Source organism: Delphinapterus leucas, chromosome 19 (assembly GCF_059928025.1).
Source record: "Delphinapterus leucas isolate spDelLeu-1000000601 "Yukka" chromosome 19, BTC_Dleu_Yukka2, whole genome shotgun sequence".
Taxonomy (NCBI): Eukaryota; Metazoa; Chordata; class Mammalia; order Artiodactyla; family Monodontidae; genus Delphinapterus; species Delphinapterus leucas.
Window position 1 is genome coordinate 46,649,727 of NC_143147.1, and position 24,528 is coordinate 46,674,254.

The window sequence follows — 24,528 nt, forward strand, 5'->3', positions numbered from 1 at the left end:
AAATACATTAAGTAGGCAGAAATGTGAGTGGAGCTTGAAGTAAAGTCAGAACTTGAGGTAATAAATTTGTATATAACCTGCTTGTTGATGGTCTTAAAGTATCTAAATGACATCATATAGGATATATTTGATGGGGAAGGAACTGAAGGTCTGGAAAGTTTAGCCTATCCCAGTAATTTGAATAAGAATTGGTGCTAGTGTGAACTAGGATGGGGGCATTGGGACTAGAAAAGAAAGAGTAGGTTGGAGGTTTGGGGACCTGTGGAGCCTGTATGTAGTGGGGATGGACAGTAGACAAGGAATGAAAGATAGCTTTAAGATGTCAGTCAAGCCTGGGTAATGGTCGGTCTGTTAACAGATATAAAATAGTCAGGAGGAACTGGTTTGGGAAAAAAGGTAGTGTTTGGCTTTGCATATATTGACATTTAAGAGAGGCTGCTTAGCAGGCAGGCAGTTTAATCTATTGCACTGGGTTTTGGAAGAGCAGGTGAGCTTTGAAACATAAATCTAAGTTTTATTTACATAAGATTGGTTCACCATGGGAGTGGAAACATTTTTGAAAACACAACATCCAAAGTCTTTATCATGACCTGCTGGGCCCTCTGTGATATCATCCCTTCCAGTTTCTTCTGCAGTTTTCCTTTGTGCACCATGTTCAAGCTGCACTGGCTTTCTTTCTGTTCTTCCAATATGCCCAGCTAGGTCCTCCTTCAGGGCTTTTGTACTTGTTTTCTCGTCTTGAGTGTTCCCTTCCTCTTGGTAGATGGAATAGAAGTTCAGAGAGAAAAATTCGGAAGTTAGCATCTGGGAAGTAGAAAAAATTCCAAGAGATCCTTGCTAAGGTATGAGAACGTCAGTGAGCATCTGAAGTGGAATGGCTATGGGAGCCATTGGAGTTGAAATCCCGTCAACAAAAAGACACAGAGTACCATCTTGGTCTTCATGTACTCCAGTATTCACATCTGTTGATTAGAGATGCTAACTCAGTGGACTTCCCCTCTGCCTTGTTGGTCTGATGATGGGGTGTTGGTGGTGGTCGTCGTCACTGACCTTTGGAATATAACTTGACTTGATGATGACTTGACTCATTGCCGTCCTGTCACCACTTATGGAGATGTCTGTCCTCTGAATAGGTGAAAACTTCCTTCAATGAAAATTATTGGTAATTATTTCAGAAACTTCTGGCATGAAGAAACAACATGAAAACAGCAGGGAAGTTGATTACATGTTGACTTTGAAACATGGTTAAGGATTACTCTTCATGAGCTAGTGTGTCACTTCTTAAGTGGTAAATAGTTGTATGTTATTTCAAATCTACACTATATTTTTTTCAGAGTGAAAAGATTTGCTTTTTTCTGATTATTAAATCATGGAGAAATAGAAGAAAATAGAAACAACTTTAAAATTTTCATGTCATTACTAATACTCTTTTAAAGTAACTACATAGAAATATGTTGTATGGATGCATCATATTTTATTTGGTCCGTTCCCTCCTAATGAACTTCCTTTTTCTCCAGTTTTTGCTTATAAATTATGCTGTGATGAATCTTTATACAATGATCAGATTGATTCCTTAGGATGGATTCCTAAAGTGGACAGAATTGCTGTGTTGAAGATTATGCAGTGTTCCATATTTTCCTAATTATTCTTTTAATATCTTTATAGTTGAAAAGATATTTAAACAGCATTAAAGGACATTTTTTAAAATTAATTAACTATATATTTTTTGGCTGCGTTGGGTCTTCGTTGCTGCACGCGGGCTTTCTCTAGTTGCAGCGAGTGGGGGCTACTCTTCGTTGCGGTGCGCGGGCTTCTCATTGCAGTGGCTTCTCTTGTTGTGGAGCACGGGCTCTAGGTTCACGGGCTTCAGTAGTTGTGGCTCACGGGCTCTAGAGTGCAGGCTCAGTAGTTGTGGCACATAGGCTTAGTTCTCCAAGGCATGTGGGATCTTCCTGGACCAGGGCTCAAACCTGTGTCCCCTGAATTGGCAGGTAGATTCTTAACCACTGCGCCACCAGGGAAGTCCCCAAAGGACATTTTAATAAAGGAAAAAAATCGATTTTATCCTTTTACCAGCTGTTTTCCTCTTCTCATCTAAGTTGTTCTGTTTTGATTTTTAAATACCTATTCCATGTTCTCACTACACCTACAAAAAAGAGAATTTGGGGGTAGGGAAAAACACATACAAAGAACAATTACAATTCTGGGCATCTTATATTATCAGATAAGGGATCCTAAGTAACATTTGTTAACTGCTAAGAAGTGACAGTAAATATGATGGGAATTCAGAGTGAACTGAGGTGATTAGGAAATGCTTCAAGGCAAGGTGGAACCTGACCTGGATCCAGAAGAGTAGTATTCAGATACGAGGTAGGAGAATGTTCCTGGCCTTCAGAATGGTATGAACAAATTTGAGGAAGGTGTGTATCAACTGACAAATAGGCTAGAGTATGCAGCTAGACTAATTGGAAAGGAGGGTTCACGTTGTGGTGCAGTGGAGAGGCTTCTATTGGAGTTAAGTTATATTCCAGAGGACTGATTTTATTTTTGGTACATCTGAAGTTGTACAGTAGGGAACTTTAAGATAAAGCAGATATGTGGCCCAATTTAAGCAAACTGAATAGTCAATTTTTTGCAAGAAATATAGGTTATTTATTTATATAAGTGAATTATTTAAATAATGAACTTCCCGTAGATCTTAAAAGTTCTTATCACATACACACACACACACACACATTTTTTTTTGGTAACTGTGTAATGATGGATATTAGCTAAACATATTGTGGTAATCATTTCACAATATATATGTATATCAAGTCATTATGTCATACACCTAAAACTAACACAGTGTTATATGTCAGTTATATCTCAAAAAAAAAATGAACTTCCCAATACTTAAATATTCATTTTATTATATAGTTTGACAGCATGTTGCAACTTTTGTGGATCTCAGTTTCTTCTGTAAAATCGAAGGGTTTAGACAGGGTGGTTGCTAAAGTCTTCTGGCACTTGAGATTATTACATAAACTTTCAAGAATACCTTGATTTTATGAAATAAATTGGCCTGCAGTTAGGCTGATACCCACTTCCAGCTCCTTAGGCACAATAATGCACCCCCATGTCTGTGGGAGCAAAAATCCTCAGTTGGATGATCTCTCATGGCTTACCAGGTCTAGACTGATTCACTTTTGTAAACTCATTTGTTCTCACCTTTTACTTCTTTATAACATTTAGAGACTTTCATTTGAAAGAATTTTGTGGCCTAAGATTGAGCCTCAAATGGATGCTGTGAGGTTGATCATATCCAGGTGCAATTTTGGATATAAATCTATAGGAAAAATTACATTCTAAAGTAGAATGTTAAGGATTTCTTTTTTTACTGTCTGTTTTGAATTATTTAGACCACTTTTCACCTCCTTTAGTGTGGATAATTGAGAACTGACTAGTACTTTTTAAACCTCAGACTTTCTCTTTAAAGTACATAATCGTGTTAAAGCTAATTTGTGGTATACTTCAGGTATCTCCCTCCTAGCATCACATTCTTTTCACTGAAGCATATTTGACCAGTGTTGCCTTTTAGAGGGAACCAAGGTCATAAGCTGACTGACTAGCTCTTCGGACAAGCCTTCTCAGGATGCTGTTAACTTTTTTGGGCCTTTAGGATTTAGGATCCATTCCTCAGTTTTTCAAGTAAACTTGTTTCTTCGGTGCACCGGAGTTGACTGGTCTCAGAGAAAAGTGGCTAGCCAAACTCACATTGGGCTGACAGATAAACCAGAATGACGTTTTATTAAGGTACATGGTGAGGGTTTTATTAAGGTACATTGAGGGGCAGTCTTTTCCATGACCTAGAAAATGTGTCTGCTCAGTCCCTTCCCCTCCTAGTGTCAGAGTATTATTAAAAAAACTAGGCGCTGTGGTTGAGAATGTGCCTGCCAATGCAGGGGACACAGGTTCGAGCCCTGGTCTCGGAAGATCCCACATGCTGCGGAGCAGCTAAGCCTGTGCACCGCAACTACTGAGCCTGCGCTCTAGAGCCCGCGAGCCACAACTACTGAAGCCCACGCGCCCTCGACCCCGTGCTCCACAACAAGAGAAGCCACCGCAATGAGAAGCCTGCACACTGCAACAAAGAGTGGCCCCTGCTCACCACAACTCAGAAGGCCCGTGTGCAGCAATGAAGACCCAAAGCAGCCAGAAAGAAAGAAAGAAAGAACAATAGCTGATGTTTCCCGAGCACTTATCATGTGTTAGGCTCTGCTCTAAGCGTTTTACTTGTATTTAACTCATTTAATCTTCACAGTAACTTTATGATGGAGGTATTCTTACCTGTGTTTTACAGGTGAGGAGTCTGAGGTACAGGGAGTTTTTTTGAGTATTAAGAACTTGCCTGAAAGCATATATTTTGTTCTGTATTCTGATTTTGGTGGTCGTTACATGTGAATTCTGTCAAAAATTTTGTACACAAAAAGGTAAATTATACTGTATATACAAATGCTAAATACATAAATAAATGCATCCAGAGTTCTGTGGATACTTTTGTATCCTTTTAATGGGATCTGTTTAGAACTTTTTATAATGCCAGAGTCTCATATTAACTAATTTTTCTACACTTTCCCACCAGTTCTTTGACCAACCTGACAAATAAGAAAATGGGTGGATTTAAATTTATCCATCCTCCCCCTACTTTGGTTATCTACTACTTGAAGACAGAGAGGCAAGAAAGGATCTGAAGAGTCTACAGATTATACTGACCCAGTCTTTTTTTCCACCAATAAATTGTGAATGATTTTTCACCATAGATATCTACAGTATTTTTTAAAATAATTGTAAACAATTTCTTTTTGAATGTTTTCATCTCCTTCAAGTATGGTAGGGATTGAAATGAAGGTTATAATTTCATTCTAGAATAAAGAATGAGGATAACAGTATCTTAATGCCAAGAATAACAAAAATATTTTGAATTAGCTAAATTAACAACAGTTGGGAAAGTCAAAGTTTATAGACGTGAGATATTTATAGGAGTGATTGGGTTAATTATAAATTATGTGGCAGTCTTAAAGACACTGAACGTGTAATTTCAATTTTTGATAATTTGTTATGCAGCAGTGGAAAACTAAGACACCTCCCTTCCTCCGCTGGACTGTGCCTTGACTGCTGTGCCTTGTATGGAGCGGGTGCTCATTAAAAACTCATACAGTGGGGGACAGAAGTAAACTACGGCTTACTTTTGGAAGTAATTTGTATTACATGATCTGACTGGATGAACTTTTCTGGCAAGTATGGGCAGTAACCAATAAATATGCACTTTGGTTATCAGACTGTCAACCAGCCAATTATGACCAGTTACTTATGTCATAGTAGTTTGCCATTTAACACAGCAACCCTACTAATAGTGGCTTTAGTTTGTTCCTGACAGTGTGTGCAAACTCAGTGTTAAATTGAGTGTCTTTGGATTTGATTTTTGGTTTAGTTTCAGGTAGTCATTTTTCTGTCTCAATCCATTGCCACTTAATACCAATCTCAAGTCCAAGAAACAGATTCTTGTGTGTCTTGGAAACTGTAGATTGTATTGAAGGGCGTAATTGTTTCATCTCAGTCTGAGGCCTGCCTCCTTTATTATGTGATTGTAATATTTGTTTTTTCTGTAGTTTATAATTTTTATTTGAAAACTGTTAACCTAAAATTTTTATCTTCTAATCTGTGGAGTTCATTCTGGTAGATGGGACGTTGAACTCCATTAGGTAGAATTTGCTAGCACCTAGAAGACTTTAATTTTTTTCAGCTGCAACCAATCCTAAAGGGCCTACAGGTAAGGGTATTTTTTTGGTTGTTGTTAGGGGTGGAATTTGGGGACCTCCCATGTGATTTTCTGATAAGGTCATGGGCAGGACCCTTGCCAGGTAACCCTTATATTTGACTTCGTGTCCCATTTACTTCAACTGCCCCTCCCTTTCCTAGTTGATGCCTTGTTGGATTATCTGCTCTGAGCCCAGTGTCTGGAGTTGGGCCCCATTGATAATTTGTGCTGTAGCCAGAGCAAGGGTTGAGAAGACTTCCCTCATTTTGAAAGATGCTTCTGGCCCTTAGCATAGGACTTGCTGTGTTTGGTGAGTTTTACGTGTTAAGTGTATGTAAGGTCGGCTTTGATTTGAGTGCTTCGTGTTGATTCTTAAAACTGAGGCTTTTTTTTAGTGATCTGATAATAGAAGAAACTGGGGGCAGTTTTCTTAAGAGATTTAGTGTTGTGTGTGGTTGGTTTACTTAGATGAGGAAAGGAAAGATTGTGTGTTGGGAATAATCTCATAGCGGTGTTCCTAAATTATGTTTAACCACTTTTCTTATAAAATTAGAGGGAGCTTCTGCTGAAAACATACTGCATTAGATATACCTCATTTCCCTGGTTCTAAAATTTTTTAAAAATTTATTTTTCCACATTTCAGTGTGAGACCAAAGTTGTTGCTCCCTCCCCACCATGTGATGGCATACTACAACTGAAGATGTAAGAAATACTTAAAATAATGAATTATAGAAAAGTAAAATGAGAACTTTTATATATGTTTACTTTGTTTTTAGAAACTCACGTGCTCCTCCTGGAGTTGCCTGATGTTTATGTGGTCCTTTGCAAATACTTCCTAGTAAACTAAGATGATATTTTCAACGTGGATGACATTCATTAATTTAATCAACAGTTACTTATTGAGTATCTACTCCATGCTAGACATTATACCAGTTATTTAATTAAAAAACACTTTAAAAATACCCAGGAGTTACTTCTGTGTGCTCTGTTAACACTTATCAACTCTGAGATCATGTACTATTCCATTTAACTTGGGAATAAACAGCTGAATTAATAGGGATCCTCTGGCAGTGAAGAAGATAAGGAACTAAATTGATTTTTCAGTGTACCGATATCCATCTCTGGGTGAAAGTGGCCAGATTATATGCGGAGGAATTTAGCCATACATGCTATTAAATCCACATCCTGATCTAAGATAGAACTTGATCTCCTTGGAATTAATAGAATCTGCAGTACAAGTTGCTCACTCTCACCTACTCTTTGTGCTTCCTTGTACTCAAAGGTGTGGGAGAATTGAGCATTCAGTCATGTGGATGGGGAGTATATATTGGTACAACATTTTGTTGAGCACTTTGGCATTATCTATCAAAATAAACAGTGCTTAGACTTGGGCTTGCTGCATTTATGTTCAGATACACCTATTTGCTACATTGTTTGCAGTAGCAAAAACCCAGAAACCACACATCAGGGTACAGTGGAATTCCTTGCAGCCTTTAGAAAGATCAAGGTATGTGTGTGCCTCCAAGGAGTATGAGCGTGTGTGTGTGTGTGTGTGTGTGTGTGTGTGTGTGTCTGTGCTGGTACATGCCTTTTTTTGGTTTTGTGTGTTTTTTTGCCTGTTTCTGAGGCTACAAAAGAAAACAGTGGTTGTCTTTAGGCTTAGGAAAGAGGGACTTGGGTGTCTGGAAGGTAACTTTTACTTTTCAATTATAGCTTCCTATAACTTTTGAATTATTTATACTGAGTACACATTGCTTTTATTTTTTAAAAAGCATATGTGTAGAGAGGCAGATGTCATTTTAACAGTTTTTCCAAAGGGTCATAGAACTTTAGTTCTAGAAGGGAGCTTAGAGAGCCTTGGACAGTTGCCCTCAATTTAAATATAAGAAAACTTAGATTTAGCAAAGTATCTACAAAGCCTACACTAGAATTCAGGTCCCAAGGACAGCAAGAGCTTATGAATATATTGACTTGTTCTGTTCTAACAGTTTATTTAACTGATGTCCGTTTCTCATTGTGAAGAATTGATTTTGAAAGACCCAATAAAACGTTGACCTTTGTGAGACAGATCTTCATGTAACTACCTCTGGCAATAAAGGTAAAGTGGTAGTGTTAACTCTTACCTACATTTTGTAACTTTTGCTGAAAAGTGAGTTTATTTATGAGTTCTATAAGTTTTTAATATTTGAAATGAATTTGTGTCTAGAGTCCAAAGCTTCCCTTTTTTATTTGAATACTAGCTGACTATCTAGATTTTTTTTTTTTTTTTTTTTTTTTTTGCGGTACGCGGGCCTCTCACTGTTGTGGCCTCTCCCGTTGTGGAGCACAGGCTCCGGACACGCAGGCTCAGCGGCCATGGCTCACGGGCCCAGCCGCTCCGCGGCATGTGGGATCTTCCCGGACCGAAGCACGAACCCGTGTCCCCTGCATCGGCAGGCGGACTCTCAACCGCTGTGCCACCAGGGAAGCCCTATCTAGATTTTTAAAACTGATTTTACTGAGCTTTTGTTCCATCTAGTTTCCAGGGATGAATAGATGGAGAAATAATTTTTGTGTCTTCTAAATGGCTTCCTATTTAAAGACCAAGTATACTGAGAAGGATGGTAGGGAAATTGTTTAAAGGAGGAAAATTTATATATTGAGGAGGAACCCTCAGTTCTTGAAAATATGAGTTCTTCTTTTAACTATAAGTTGAGTCTTTTCCTGGCTCTTCAAGGCCAGAAACATTTTCTTTTAATTCAAACCAAGCAAAGAAATTGGTAGTAGTGAGGCTGGTGATTTAACATGGAACTGGACATCCAAACTGTATTCAATGAATATGTTTTATGGTTGATTGACTTTAGGGCTTAAGCAATGGAAACACATTTATTAATGTTCAGAGTAGTTGTTGGACTTAGGATAAAAATCTATTTTTTGCTGTGACTCTACTAGTTGTATAGGTGAGAGAAACTTAGTCTTCCAAAATTTAAATAATCCATAAGCTCTCCCAAAAAGGGACCTCTACTTGATAATAATTTGATTCAGCCAATAAGATGACTCGTTGCTTTGAAGGAAAGGGTTTTCAGGAAATAGAGTAAAAGAGCCTTCTTACATCTTGAGGATCAGAGTCAAATATGTGCAGCTTTAATCAGTTAAGGTTTGGTTGAATTGAAAGGAAGAAGAGGTTACAGAGGGCCAAGAACAAATAGAGTTGCAAGTTTATCTTTGTAACCTCACATCCTTGGGGAGGAATCCAGTTTCTATAGCCACTTTAATTCTGTTGCGAATGTAGACTGAGCAGTAGAATTGGGTATCCTGACAGTTGAACAGTAGCATTAGGTAAGACTGGAAAACAATCTGTAAAACATTTTACTGGATGTCCATTAAATCCTTTTGTATCTCTAGAATATTTTGCTAATTCCTTTATTCACCAGATGTTTATGAAGCACCTTCTGTGTGCCAGGCACAATACAGGATTATCTGGGTACAAGTCCCTTGCCCTCAAAGCGTATTCAGGCTCATAGCAGAGAACTCCCTTCACTTTACTCAGATCACTTCAGTCTTTTACTCCTGAAGAATTAAGTAGCATTAGCAAGTTTTCTTGGTTTTTTACTATCACCCAAAAGGCACTTGTTGCAATTTTTGTTATTATTTATATCTCCATCTCCAAAAATGCTTTTACGTCTACCTTTTATTTTTCTACTTGTAAGCCAGTTTCCCATCTCAGAAAACAGATCTCAGCTCCCAGTCCCATTATGATCAGTTGTTTCCCTTAACTGATAGAAAATAAACTGTGTACTACAGAATAAGGCTTAGTGGTCAGCAAAACTAGTGATTTCTTTAAGGCAAGACAGAGTCTACAGGCTTGATATTGCAATTTTTAAAAAGAGAAGCCTAAGTGGATACAATAAGAAAAGTTTCAAACATCAAGGATGGCTTTGTTAAAAATTTTTACACCCAAAAGAAGAAAGAAAGTTTAATCAAGTGTCTGTTGGACCCAAACAAGAAAAAGACTGGGGGCTGCTTCTGACCTTGAACTGGGCATTATCTCAGCAGAGCCCCCACTGTCTAGGTTCTGGTTTTCAGACTTGCAGGACCAGAATGTCAGTATTATAAGTGCACTCAGAAGATGATCAGGCTCTATAAACTGTAGACAGTGTAGAGGATTAATTCACACAAAACAAATCCATGGAAGAGTAGGGATGGGGCTGCTACTTTTGGCTGTGGTCACAGAAGGCCTTTCTTAATTTCTAATTAAAACAAAACAAAACAAAACATTTATTTATTTATTTTGGCTGTGCCGGGTCTTAGTTGCGGCACGAGTGATCTTCACTGCGGCATGAGGACTTCTTAGTTGCGGCATGCATGAGGGATCTAGTTCCCCGACCAGGGATCGAACCTGGGCCCTCTGCATTGGGAGCATGGAGCCTTATCCGCTAGACCACCAGGGAAGCCCCCAGAAGGCCTTTTTTAAAAGAGATGAGTGTTGAGCTAAACATAAATAACAAGAAGCAAGTAATGTGAATAACTAGGAGAAGGGTCTTCCAGGCTGAGGGAAGATAGCACTACGACCCTGAGGTGGAAACAGGCTTGGCTTATTTATAGAAAGAAGGCCAGTCAGTGTGTTTGGAGTGAGGGATAGGTGATAAATTTGGCATAATGGACCAGTTTTTATAGGACCCTATAGGGTCAGGTAAAGAGACTGAATTTTGTTCTAAGTGTGGTTAAATGCAAGAGGGACATGATCTGATTTACCTTTTTAAAGTTCACTGTGGCTACTGTGTGGCCAATAGATTGTGCTACAGAGGAAGCTGGAAGGTCAGTTAGACACCAGTTACCACTGGTTCAGATGAGAGAAAACTGCACAGAAACGGGTAAAACTTGAGATGGATAAATGTGGACTGTGTTAGGAAGCCGGACAGCTGACAGGGCTTGCTGACAGTCGGGATATGAGAAGATAGGGCTTTTGGTGTGAGCAGCTGGTAGAAGATGGTGCCATTCAGTATTTTAGTCATGTTAGACTTTCCAGATGAGTATAATTAAGGAATGATAGAAATTGTGCTTTTTGATTCTGTAAGCTTGTGGCAAAGGAGCGAGAGACCTCCTGGGGAAAAGACACTGGTTTTTTGTAAACTCAGATTAGAAAATACTCTGGCATCTTAGAAAAGTAGACATTTTATTTTTAAAAATTAATGATGATTAGGTGCTAAGATATGGAAAGTCCTTAAAAACATGTGAGGACATATGATTTGTTCCCAGGGTCTAGTCTTGAAAGTAGGCGTGAGCCTATCAACAGTTTGCCCAGGTGTCATTAATAATTGTGCTCAGAATTTGTTAGAACGAAAGAGCATAGTTTTCAACAGAGTTGCCACTTGAAAACGAAATCAGAATCGAAAGTTAGGGTATATATATATATATATATATACACACACACATATATATATGTATCTTCTATCGGGTATTTTTCCAGTTCCTCCGTGTTGAATAATACCTCATCTAAGAATCACCTAGCCACAGGAATTAAAGTATTGGATTAGAAGTTGAAAGACTTCAGTCTTAACTCAGCCCCCTTAATAGCCATGTAACCATGGTAGATTGTAACCTCTGAGCTTCTGTTTCCTTATTTGTAAAATACTTGCCCTGCACGCCTCACAGAGCTGTTAATAAATCCCAAATAAGATCATGAATGTCAAAGTACTTGGAAGATGGTGAAGCGTTGAATACTGCTTGTGAGGGAATGGTTATATAGCTTAAAGCATTTACCACAAAAGGACCTTAGAAGTCCCTTTAAAGAAGATAAGGAAGCGCTCGCTTTGGCAGCACGTGTGCTAAAATTTGAATGATACAGAGAAAATTAGCGTGGCCAAAAAATAAAAAAAATAAAAAGACAAGGAAGATGGGGGTGGGAGTGCTCCAGTTGTATCTCTACTGTGAATCTTGAGATTATGGTTTCCATTAGGCTGTAGTACTCAACTGTACTCTCAGTGGCCTTATAATTCTGAACCAAAGTGACTTGTGAAGCAGAGGACCCTAGATAAATTTAAATGTTATGAGGATGGTAAAATGTAAGTTTGGTTTTGCTCTCTTATTTGGTAGTTAGAACTTTATTCCTATCCGTAATGAAAACGAAAGGCAGCAAAATATGGTTCGTATTTTTTACTTTTAAGTTATTTTCCCTTTATTTGCTCTTGGGCTATGGAGAGGCATTTTGTTTGATTTACTTGGAGTATCTTTTCCTTAAGAAGGGAAAAGTATAAACACGCCAGAGGCTTGCTAGCAGTTGAAAGCAACTGTTGGTCAGCCAGAGAAAAGAAGGAAAAAAAACAGGTTGGGAAATGGAAAAAGTGAAGCAAGAGGGAGGAAAAACAGATTTGAAAGGGGGGAAAAAGCATTTAAATCATTTCCAAAAGTCTCAAGTTTTCTTTTTAAAAATCTGTCTTTGAATTTAGGCACTATACTTTGAGGTGGTTGAAGGAGAGGTTGGTCTTAGAGGAGAGTGAGTAAAATTAGGGAAAGTGGGAGGACAGGTGTTCAGGTTAGAGGTAGATGATGGAGAGGAAGGAGAAGGTGCTCTGTGGAAATATGGTTCCTTGTGAGGATTGACAGTCTCTGAGGATATACTGGGTTAGGATGAGTGTTATCCTTATTTAAAATGTACTTTCTTACTGAAGTATATAATGTCAGTCTCTTTACTCCCTCTGCTTAAGTAACCCCAGTGCTGTGTTCCCATCAACTGGGGAACATATTTCACCAAGAGCTAAATTTTGTATTATTGAGAAGATCTGGACTGAATTCATTGGCTTTTTTGGTTTGCTTCAGACTACTCTGATGTCAACTTTTTAAAGCTTTTCTAATCTACTTTTCCCTCTAAATTCATTGTTTTTGGGGACTTCCCTGGTGGTCCAGTGGTTGAGAGTCTGCTTTCCAGTGCAGGGGACCAGGGGTTCGATCCCTGGTCGGGGAACTAAGGTCCCACATGCCCAGGGGCAACTAAGCCGTGCGTACGCTCTGGAGCCTGTGCGCCGCAACTAGAGAGAAGCCCGTGTGCCACAACAAAAGATCCCACACCACAACGAAGATCCCGCATGCTGCAACTAAGACCCAACGCAGCCAAATAAATAAATAAATATTTTTAAAAAAAGAAAAAGAAAGCCGAACAAAAAGTTGAGAGACTGTGAGACCTTCAGCTGAAGTCCTCTTCATTCACTTTCTCAGTTCTTTTTCCCACCTCACTCCCCAGAGACAATCTATGACCATAAATTTAGTGTGCATCCTGTGCAGGGTGTGTGTGTGAATGTATAAATAAATTCTGTTGCAGTCATTTTTTCATTTATTCTTGTTTATCAAGATCTATCCATCTGGATGCATGTAGATCTAGGTCCCTCATTTCAGCTGTTTAATTTTTTAATTTCTCTGTATGAATATTTCCCAGTTTTCCCAAACCCCTTTGGTGGATATTTAAATTGTTTCCTTTTTTTTTTTTTTTTTTTTTTGCCATTCAGTGAACTTCAGTGAACAACCACCTCATGTGGTGTTTTCCTCCTCCTCCTTCTTCCTTGTTATTGCTTGGGTGGTTTGATTTTTGTCCTAAATATCTTATTTGAATTCTCCCATTTGGTTTACCACTTTGGTATTCACAATCATCATTTGAAGGAGAGGAAGGGATGAGGAAAACCTTCTCTCACTTGAAATGTCAGTTTTCTTTTACTAAGGCCAGAGGCTCTGAAATGTTCTTTTCCTGTGGATTCTTTATGGACTCTGATAAATTTGGCAACCTTTGCATTTAACATTTTATATTTTTATTGTCTCATATCCAATAGCTGATTTTCATAAACATCAGTAACTACTCACGTTTTCCCTTTCTCCGTTATATGTTTTCTTTCATTACTTTTTAACTCCTAGAATACTTCCCACTCATTAAATATAGGACTAGTATTTAGTTGGTTGATCGCCAACCTAGTTCATTCAATTCTTGTCTTACAAATTCATCATGAACCAAATGTAGCTGATACTTATGAAAGAGTTTCTTGGAGCATTCTTAGACAAATTAGACATTTTAAAAATGTAAGCCTTTGGGCTTCCCTGGTGGTGCAGTGGTTGAGAGTCCGCCTGCCGATGCAGGGGATACAGGTTCGTGCCCCGGTCCGGGAAGATCCCACATGCCATGGAGCGGCTGGGCCCGTGAGCCATGGCCGCTGAACCTGCGCGTCTGGAGCCTGTGCTCCGCAACGGGAGGCCACAACAGTGAGAGGCCCGCGTACCGCAAAAAAAAAAAAAAAAAAAAAAAAAAAAAAGTAAGCCTTTACCTTAGATTAGAATTATTACAGATAAATTTTGTTCAGGGACCATATGTTTCAATGACCAATGGTTTTCTTTTCTTTTTTATTTTGGCTGTGTTGGGTCTTCGTTGCTGGACGCGGGCTTTCTCTAGTTGTGATAAGCAGGGGCTACTCTTCATTGTGGTGCGTGGGCTTCTCACTGTGGTGGCTTCTCTTGTTGTGGAGCACGGGTTTTAGGCATGAGGGCTTCAGTAGTTGTGGCTCATGGGCTCTAGAGCGCAGCCTCAGTAGTTTGCGCATGGGCTTAGTTGCAGCACCACATGTGGAATCTTCTGGACCAGGGCTCGAACCCGTGTCCCCTGCTTTGACAGGTGGATTCTTAACCACTGCGCCACCAGGGAAGTCCCAGTTTTCATTTATATATTTTTTCTGGAGTCTTTAATCCACTATACTTTAGTCATTATTGTGAGGTTGGGTGTATTTTTTAAATTTATTTACTTATTTATTGGCTGCGTTGGGTCTTCGTTGCTGTGCGTGGGCTTTCTCTAGTTGTGGCGAGCGGGGGCCACTCTTCGTTGCGGTGCACGGACTTCTCATCGCGGTGGCTTTTCTTGTTGTGGAGGACAGGCTTCAGTAGTTGTGGCACTCAGGCTCAGTAGTTGTGGCTCATGGGCTCTACAGCACGGGCTCAGTAGTTGTGGCACACGGGCTTAGTTGCTCCACAGCATATGGGATCTTCCCGGGCCAGGTATTGAACCCATGTTCCCTGCACAGGCAGGCGGATTCTTAACCACTGAGCCACCAGGGAAGTCCCAGGGTGTATTTTTAATTTTTATGTTCTAGGGTTTTTTTTTTTTTTTTTTCCCACTTTAAAGGTGGATCCTGTTCAGAGCTTTGAGCACTTGGAATGTTAAAGTGTTACAAATGAAAACCGTTACTCTTCTCTAATAATACACTCCGCCAGCTGAAGTGTTTGAGTAGGACTTCGTTTCTTGAATATATCAACTATCTTTAAGAATTTATGTGCTGAGTATTTTTAAAAGTAATTGATAAGACCTTAAAATGGAAATCTTAGTAACAAATATAACTGTAGAATATCAGGTGCCTGTGTATTTTCTTTCAGATTTGTTTATGTCCTAGGATATGGTTCATGTCACAAGTTATTGTGGTTGGAAAGTAACCTTCGGATCTAGGCTTATTCTGCCTTTATTTTAGGTGAAGTATTCCACCAAAAGTATAAGCTCTATCTGTATACTCAGAAGTATGTGTCATCACTCAGTAGGCAGTGAATTAATTGTTCAGTGACTTTTCTTCCTTATGTTGTAATCACTAAGTTTGAATGGAGTTCTTTACCTGCTCTTTATCCTGTCAATCCCATGTTTTATACTGCAGAGAAATGCTCCTATTTTAAATCTTTCTTTAGAATAAAAGTATGTTCTTATCTGGAATACTAACACCATGGGGTTTTGTTTTCCCTTCCACTCTGGAAACTCTGCTATAAAAAGTTTTAGTTCCTAAGTCAAAAATAATTTTTTCTTTTAACTGTAGTCGCCGTCTTGGGATATTTCATCTGGATACATAACAGAAGACTTTACTGTTTCTGTGGGCATCAAAATATAATATAAAGAACCTTCTTCATGAAATTATATTTTGTTTGCATAATTCTTTATTTAACACACCTTTTTTCCTGACTTTAAAGAAAATACGCTCATTAAAAAAAAAACTTTGGGGCTTCCCTGGTGGCGCAGTGGTTGAGAGTCCGCCTGCCGATGCAAGGGACACGGGTTCGTGCCCCGGTCCGGGAAGATCCCACATGCCGCAGAGCGGCTGGGCCTGTGAGCCATGGCCGCTGAGCCTGCGCGTCCGGAGGCTGTGCTCCGCAACGGGAGAGGCCCGCGTACCAAAAAAAAAAAAAAAAAAAAAAACTTTAATGAAAAGTATAAATAAAGGAAGCAATCACTCAGTCTTCGTTGCTACATCTTGTTGAGTAATTCCCTTAGTGGTTATGGCAGCGCACACCCGCACCAGCAGTACAGGAGAGCTCTTGTCTTTTGTCTCTCTGGGCTCTCCCAGCATTGCCGTCATTAAAACATACACTGCACATTTGTTTTAGGGGAAAATACAGTTTAGTTTGTATCAGCTTTTTATAAGTCTTACCTGTGACTCAGTACTAATAAGAGCATAAATCTGAAACTTGTTAGTAAAACAAACTTTGTTAATAAATTTGACTTACAGAGAAGGGAAGCCTTCTTTTTTTCAAATGTATAAAGTTATTGTCTAATCTTTCAAGGCTAGAAATCCAAAAGAAGAGGAGATTAATTCAGTCATTTATTAAATAAGTATTTGTTTCTGATCTTCCACTTGCCAGACACTGTCTGGGTACAGCAACAAAACAGACAAGAGTCTGCCTTCTTACATCTCAGGTAAAGTGTGGTAAATGACTTTGTGTGCTATAGAAAAAAATGAAGCAATGCAGGAGAAATAGGATTATGGCTGGGGGGGGAGGGGATGACATGCTTAAGGGTGTCAGGGAAGGCCTCACAGAGATGGTGGTTATTAGGGAAAGCCCCAACAATGGGGAGGGAGTGTGCCAAGAGAATATCTAGGGGAAGAGTTATCCACGTAGAAGAAAGGGCAAATGCAAAGCCCTAAGGCAGGAATGAGTCTATTCTGTCTGAGGAACAGCGGCAGAGAAGGCCAGTGTGGCTGGAACACAGTGAACTCCGGAGAAAATAATTGGAGATGAGGCCAGAGAGGTAATGAGGTCCAGATTGTGCAGGGCCTTTTCAGTTATTGTAAGGACTTTGGCTTTTACTCAGAGTTGAGATGGAAATCATTGGAGGTTCCATCAGAGGACATGATTAAACTAAAAAGGTAATACCAAAAAATACTTGTGTCCTGGCTTTGCTTTTTCAAAAGCTTTTGTTTGTAGTCTTATAATAATTTGGATATTAACTAATGGCTCCTGGTGAGTAGTCATACATAGATTTAAACATTTGTGTCAGTACCGAAAATTTCGCAGGAACGCAGATCTTAGGTATTGCATTTAAATTCAGAGAAAGAATGTATAATAGGAAAGCCTGTCTATAGATATTCATTCCTGGGTGGCCCTGCTTTTATTACTGAGTTCTCATCCTGAACTGTCTTTGAAAAAAAAACATCAAGGGTATATTCTGTGCAATACACTATATTCACCCTTAGACATTGGAGGAGATATATACACACACGCACATATACTCTATTGGGTAATTTTATTGCATATTTTAATGCATTTTAAATTATGATTTTATTTTAATGCATTTTTATTTTGAAATATAACCCATAGAAAAATACATAAAACATAACTGTATAGTTTAAAGTTTAATTATGAAAAGCAAGTACTGGCTTCCCTGGTGGCGCAGTGGTTGAGGGTCCACCTGCTGATGCAGGGGACACGGGTTCATGCCCCGGTCCGGGAAGATCCCACATGCCGCAGAGCGGCTGGGCCCGTGAGCCATGGCCACTGAACCTGCGTGTCCGGAGCCTGTGCTCCGCAATGGGGGAGGCCACAGCAGTGAGAGGCCCGCGTACCGCAAAAGAAAAAAAAAAAAAAAAAAAAGCAAGTACTTATATAACCACCAATTAGACCTAGAAATATACCATTGCCAGCACCCAGAAGAAGCTTGCTGTGTTGTGTGTTACTTCTAGATCATAACCCATACCCAGGTGTCACTAATCTGACATTTGTGATAGCAGTTTCCTTTCCTTTGTGATTTTACCACCTAGGATTCATTGCAAACCAATATAACTTAGTTTTGTCTGTTTTTGAACTTTATATGCATTAAATGGAGTAATACTCTATGTGTTCTTTTATGTCTTCTTTCAGAATCTAACTATATGTTTGTAAAGTTCATCCATGTTGTTACGTAGAACCGTAATTTCATTGCCATGTAGAACCCTGTCATGAATATACCCCAATTTGTGTATCCATTCTACTGTTGATGTTTTGGCTGTTAGGAACACTGCTGCTGTGCATGTTCTTATTTATGTCCGCTGATGGACATGTGCAGGACTTTCTCTGGGCCGTATTTGGGGGTAGAATTGTTTAGGTTTTAACAAACTAAACAATGGATCTTTAATTTTTTTAAACATTTTTAAAAATTTTATTTATTTATTTTTGGCTGCATTGGGTCTTCATTCTTGCGCTCAGGCTTTCTCTAGTTGCGGCAAGTGGGCTTCTCATTGTGGTGGCTTCTCTTGTTGCACAGCACAGGCCCTAGGGCGTGCGGGCTTCAGTAGCTGTGGCATGCGGGCTCAGTAGTTGTGGCACACGGGCTTAGTTGCTCCGCAGCATGTGGGATCTTCCTGGACCAGGGATCGAACCTCTGTCCCCTGCATTGGCAGGCAGATACTTAATCACTGTACCACCAGGGAAGTCCCAATCTTTAGTTTTATTAGATAAGAAAAAACTGTTTTTCAACGTGGTTGTACTAATATGTCTTCCTACCAACAGTGTGAAAGTGTTCCTGTTCCTCCCAGTCCTTATCAGTATTGTCAGACTCTAAATTTTGCCAATCCACTAGGCCTAAAAGTGTTCATTCTAGCAAATTAACTGAGAAGCCAAAACCTTAAACACAGTTGGTGTGCAGTAAATAATCTGTTAAATGAATTCGGCCTGACTCTTGCTACTCTAAATCTTCTGATCGTGACTTGTCCTGTTTTAGAGTCAATAGTTTAGTACAGTTTTTGGTGAGGGCTCATTCCATTACTGACAGTAACTAGACTTGGTTAACCAAAGTAAGAGGAGCTTATTTGTACCAGGGTACCAGTTAAAGATAGCATTTACATTTTCAGGAAAAGATTCTGTTTTTGTTTTTGAAATGAAAGCAGCAAAGAGGAGATAGTAAATTTTTTTTATCGGTTTATTAACAGTACATTGTTAATTCTTTTATTTCCTTGGCTGCACCTTGTGGCATGTGGGATCTTAGTTCCCCAACCAGCGATCGAACCCGTGCCCCCAGCACTGGGAGCGTGGTGTCTTAACCACTAGCCACCAGGGAGGTCCCAAGATGCTGTTTTGTAAGAATCACCCACAGTGTATGCAGTACTTCATTTTCATACAAAAAGGAAGATAGCACCAGAATTTCCTGCCCAGGTTATACTCCTAGAACCCTTGCAACCACTCTTATCCCTGTTTCTGTTTTGAGTGACTTTGTAGGCTATGCTAGATTATTTAGGGGGGGTGGTGGTGTTTAGCTAAGATGCCTCACCAGTCTTCAACAGCCACCTCAGTGTGGCAGCTGTTCATTAAAACCATAGGATACATGGCTTTGTTTCAACGTATCTTGCTTCAGTGTAATTGACCCAGAGCCCTTTTTTTTTCTTTAACATCTTTATTGGAGTATAATTACTTTACAATGTTGTGTTAATTTCTGTGTAACAAAGTGAATCAGCTGTATATATACATATATCCCCATATCCCCTCCCTCTTGAGCCTCCCTCCCACCCTCCCTATCCCACCCTTCTAGGTGGTCACAGAGCACCAAGCTGATCTCCCTGTGCTATGCAGCTGCTTCCCACTAGCTATCTATTTTACAGTTGGTAGTGTATATACGTCAGTGCTACTCTCTCACTTCATCCCAGCTTACCCTTCCCCCTCCCCGTGTCCTTAAGTCCATTCTCTACGTCCGTGTCTTGATTCCTGTCCTGCCCCTAGGTTCTTCAGAACCATTTTTTTTTTAAGATTCCGTATATATGTGTTAGCATATGGTATTTGTTTTTCTCATTCTGACTTCACTCTGTATGACAGACTCTAGGTCCATCCACCTCAGTACAAATAACTTAATTTCATTTCTTTTTATGGCTGAGTAATATTCCATTGTATATATGTGCCGCATCTTCTTTATCCACTCATCTGTTGATGGACACTTAGGTTGCTTCCATGTCCTGGCTATTGTAAATAGTGCTGCAGTGAACATTGTGGTACATGTCTCTTTTTGAATTATGGTTTTCTCAGGGTATATGCCAAGGAGTGGGATTGCTGGGTCATATGGCAGTTCTATTTTTAGTTTTTTAAGGAACCTCCGTACTGTTCTCCATAGTGGCTGTATCAATTTACATTCCCACCAACAGTGCAGGAGGGTTCCCTTTTCTCCACACCCTCTCCAGCATTTATTGTTTGTAGATTTTTTGACGATGGCCATTCTGACCGGTGTGAGGTGATACCTCATTGTAGTTTTCGTTTGCATTTCTCTAACGATTAGTGATGTTGAGCATCCTTTCATGTGTTTGTTGGCAATCTGTATATCTTCTTTGGAGAAATGTCTATTTAGGTCTTCTGCTCATTTTTGGATTGGGTTGTTTTTTTGTTATTGAGCTGCATGAGCTGCTTGTATATTTTGGAGATTAATCCTTTGTCAGTTGCTTCGTTTGCAAATATTTTCTCCCATTCTGAGGGTTGTCTTTTCGTCTTGTTTATGGTTTCCTTTGTTGTGCAAAAGCTTTTAAGTTTCATTAGGTCCTTTTTGTTTATTTTTGTTTTTATTTCCATTTCTCTAGGAGGTGGGTCAAAAAGGATCTTGCTGTGATTTATGTCATAGAGTGTTCTGCCTATGTTTTCCTCTAAGAGTTTGATAGTGTCTGGCCTTACATTTAGGTCTTTAATCCATTTTGAGTTTATTTTTGTGTATGGTGTTAGGAAGTGTTCTAATTTGATTCTTTTACATGTAGCTGTCCAGTTTTCCCAGCACCACTTATTGAAGAGGATGTCTTTTCTCCATTGTACATTCTTGCCTCCTTTATCAAAGACAAGGTGACCATATGTGTGTGGGTTTATCTCTGGGCTTTCTGTCCTGTTCCACTGATCTATATTTCTGTTTTTGTGCCGGTACCATATTGTCTTGATTACTGTAGCTTTGTAGTATAGCCTGAAGTCCAGGAGCCTGATTCCTCCAGCTCCGTTTTTCTTTCTCAGGATTGCTTTGGCTATTCGGGGTCTTTTGTGTTTCCATACAAATTGTGAAATTTTTTGTTCTAGTTCTGTGAAAAATGCCATTGGTAGTTTGATAGGGATTGAATTGAATCTGTAGGTTGCTTTAGGTAGTAGTATAGTCATTTTCACAATGTTGATTCTTCCAATCCAAGAACATGGAATATCTCTCCCATCTGTTTGTGTCATCTTTAATTTCTTTGTTTAGTGTCTTACAGTTTTCTGCATACAGGTCTTTTGTCTCCCTAGGTAGGTTTATTCCTAGGTAATTTATTCTTTTTGTTGCAGTGGTAAATGGGAGTGTTTCCTTAATTTCTCTTTCAGATTTTTGGTCGTTAGTGTATAGGAATGCAAGAGATTTCTGTGCATTAATTTTGTATCCTGCTACTTTACCAAGTTCATTGATTAGCTCTAGTAGTTTTCTGGTAGCATCTTTAGGATTCTCTGTGTATAGTATCATGTCATCTGCAAACAGTGACAGTTCTAATTTTTCTTTTCTGATTTGGATTTCTTTTATTTCTTTTTCTTCTCTGATTGCCGTGGCTAAAACTTCCAAAACTATGTTGAATAATAGTGGTGAGAGTGGGCAACCTTGTCTTGTTCCTGATCCTAGAGGAAACGGTTTCAGTTTTTCACCATTGAGAATGATGTTGGCTGTGGGTTTGTCATATACAGCTTTTATTACGTTGAGGTAGGTTCCCTCTTTGCCTACTTTCTGGAGAGTTTTTATCATAAATTGGTGTTGAATTTTGTTGAAAGCTTTTTCTGCATCTGTTGAGATGATCATATGGTTTTTATCCTTCGATTTGTTAATATGGTGTATCACATTGATTGATTTGCATATAGTGAAGAATCCTTGCATTCCTGGGATAAACCCCACTTGATCATGGTGTATGATCCTTTTAATGTGTTGTTGGATTCTGTTTGCTAGGCTTTTGTTGAGGATTTTTGCATCTGTGTTCATCAGTGATATTGGCCTGTAGTTTTCTTTTTTGTGTGACATCTTTGTCTGGTTTTGGTATCAGGGTGATGTATCAGGGTGATGTGATGGTGGCCTTGTAGAATGAGTTTGGGAGTGTTCTTCCCTCTGCTGTATTTTGGAAGAGCTTGAGAAGGATAGGTGTTAGCTCTTCTCTAAACATTTGATAGAATTTGCCTGTGAAGCCATCTGGTCAACCCAGAGCACTTTTTATAAAGGGTTTTTTTACATAGAAACTTGATAGTAATTCTTTTAGCATTTTGTGAAGTAGCTGGCAAAAATGGTCACTCCCCTCTTGTAAATGTTGACACAGGGCAAGCCACTTATTTCATTTTTGCTGTACTCATAGGCCAGTTCATTAGAGGAATTAGCTTGAATTTTTCTGACTTTAATTTCTAAGTATAATCTTTTTGAGAGATGACTAGAAAATAGAGCTCTCAGAACTAGTGATGAGATATAAGAATGGTAATTTTGACTAGTAAATCCTAGCTAATGTATCACCTGCTTTTGTAAGATTTTCCCTTTTCAGAATAGCCTAAGTAAGTAAAGACTTGCATGAGATTCAGAATCTTGTTAAGTCTGATTCATCATCTCTATTTCCAGCAAAGATTTCCTGTTAGACAAGACAAATTAGAGTCTTCCTACTGACTTGGTGAGTTTTTACATCGTTTAATTTTAAATATAGTTTAAGATCATGAGGACAGAAGTGGAATGAAATGCATAGAAATATTTATCATGACTTTAAAAAATGCACATCTTGTAGTGCAATCTACTGTTTCATTTCAGTGCAGACAGTATGTATAGTTGGAAGTCATATAAGGTGAGCATGTAAGTTTTTTTAAAAAATAATGAGCATTACAATCAGTGTTAAAGAAACATTTTTCATAAATGGTTTCAAAAGAGGTTTTATTCTGAATATTCTTTCCTGGAGTAAACAATAGTTATTTATTCAGATCTTCTTTGGTGACTAGTACATACAGGATAAGGCTTTACACTAATGATGGAGAGGAGAAAAGATGTTTGGATTTAAATTTTTTTATAATACATGATATGGAGACTTTAGAGTAAGATTATTTTTCTCCTGAGAAAAGATCTTCAGGGAAATTTGAATTCCAGCTTATAAAAGGAGATACCTTAAAGCAATTCATGGGCTCCCTTTTACTCTACATATAAAAGGAGTTTGATTCTGAGCAGGTTGCCTTTGTGTGTGAACCTTAGAGCTCATCTCTCTGTGGGTAACTTAGACAACCGTTCCTACCATTCTGGCTACCATCTTAAAAGTTTTGCTTTGTGGCATGAGATTCTTGCCTCAAATGCTTATGTATGTTTTTACACAGTTTTATTGGGTAAAATAGGTGTTATTGCATTTTAATCTTTTAAATTCTGACAAAAATCATTGGGAGCCGGGAAATTGTGTTAAGATGGACATTCTGTCTAACTTTCCCCTGTTTTGTCTGCCTGTGTGGTTTTACTTTTTCCTTGCGTCATGAATTTTGGAATGAACACTTTGAAGTGAGAACTTCCTGCTCATCCTTTGTCCCATTGAATTTAGTTAGAACCTTAACATTAACATAGAAATTGGCTTATTTTTTAATAACTTTGGAAGAAGGGAGAATTTATTTTTTGCAGGTGGTTTCTAGGTAAGGAACATGGGTCCATGTAAACAATCATCAGATTTCTTTACTTAAGACCATACTTAAAGGAGAAGAGTAAAGCGTACATATACCTCAATCTCTCTTTCATAGGTAGGGAGAGGTCTGAGTGTCACTCATAAAGGTAAGAGTCTCCAGAGAACACTGAATTCTGTACTGCTAGATAGTATGTAGTAGTAAATGCTGAAGAGGATCGGTTGCCCTTGTAGTAGACCAAATCCTCTGGAGCAGGTGGGTCTTTTCAGCTTCTAAGTTAATGAAGTTATTCCAAATTATATACCTTAAGACCAGTTTAGAATTTATTCTTTGGTATGCATTCCTTGAGCCCTTTCTGTAGCCAGACTGTGTTAGCAAGAAATATTTTTAAATGGCTTGACTGAAACATCGATGGCCAAAGAGAACTGCTTGTTGAATTTGGCTTCTATAAAGGCCAGAGGATCCTGTGGGGTTATGCAAACTCTGCCTATTTGTTTCATGAAATGACTCTTCTGTTTCTGAATTCCTTGCAAATTAGACATGCTTAAATTGTATTAAGGCCAAGGCATTCATCTGTTTACTATTTGATTTTATAAGGTTCTTCATAATTGTAGTTGAGGGGAGAGAGAAGGTGAAAAACTGTCTCTCAAATCTCAAAACAGCTTTGGGAATATAATTATGTAATAAAGAGAGTCTTCTTAGCCATAAGGTTTGTTCCCTCTTCTTCCTCTTCCTTCTTCTTTTTTAAAATTCTGTTCCAGCTCTTGTTTTAGAATAAATTTTCTCAACCTAGAGGAGAAGTCTTTGATAACATGTGGGATGTGTTAAAATCTTCATCTTTCCTAAGTTTGCTCTTTGTGGCCCCAGAGATTTTTGCCCAAGCCATTCAGTGGAAT

At 38.8% G+C, this 24,528-nt stretch overlaps 1 protein-coding gene across 2 annotated transcripts in view; it reads left to right on the top strand.

Annotated features, from left to right (window-relative positions):
* Positions 1-24,528, top strand: part of SPOP (speckle type BTB/POZ protein) — a 67,731-nt gene that overhangs the window by 14,643 nt on the left and 28,560 nt on the right. The window contains exon 2 of one of the 2 annotated variants that reach the window (XM_022557731.3): positions 22,608-22,656. The exons of the other annotated variant lie outside the window; for it this stretch is intronic. The gene's annotated coding sequence lies outside the window, so the exon portion shown is untranslated. The remainder of the gene's footprint in view (positions 1-22,607; positions 22,657-24,528) is intronic. 2 annotated transcript variants of the gene reach the window in all.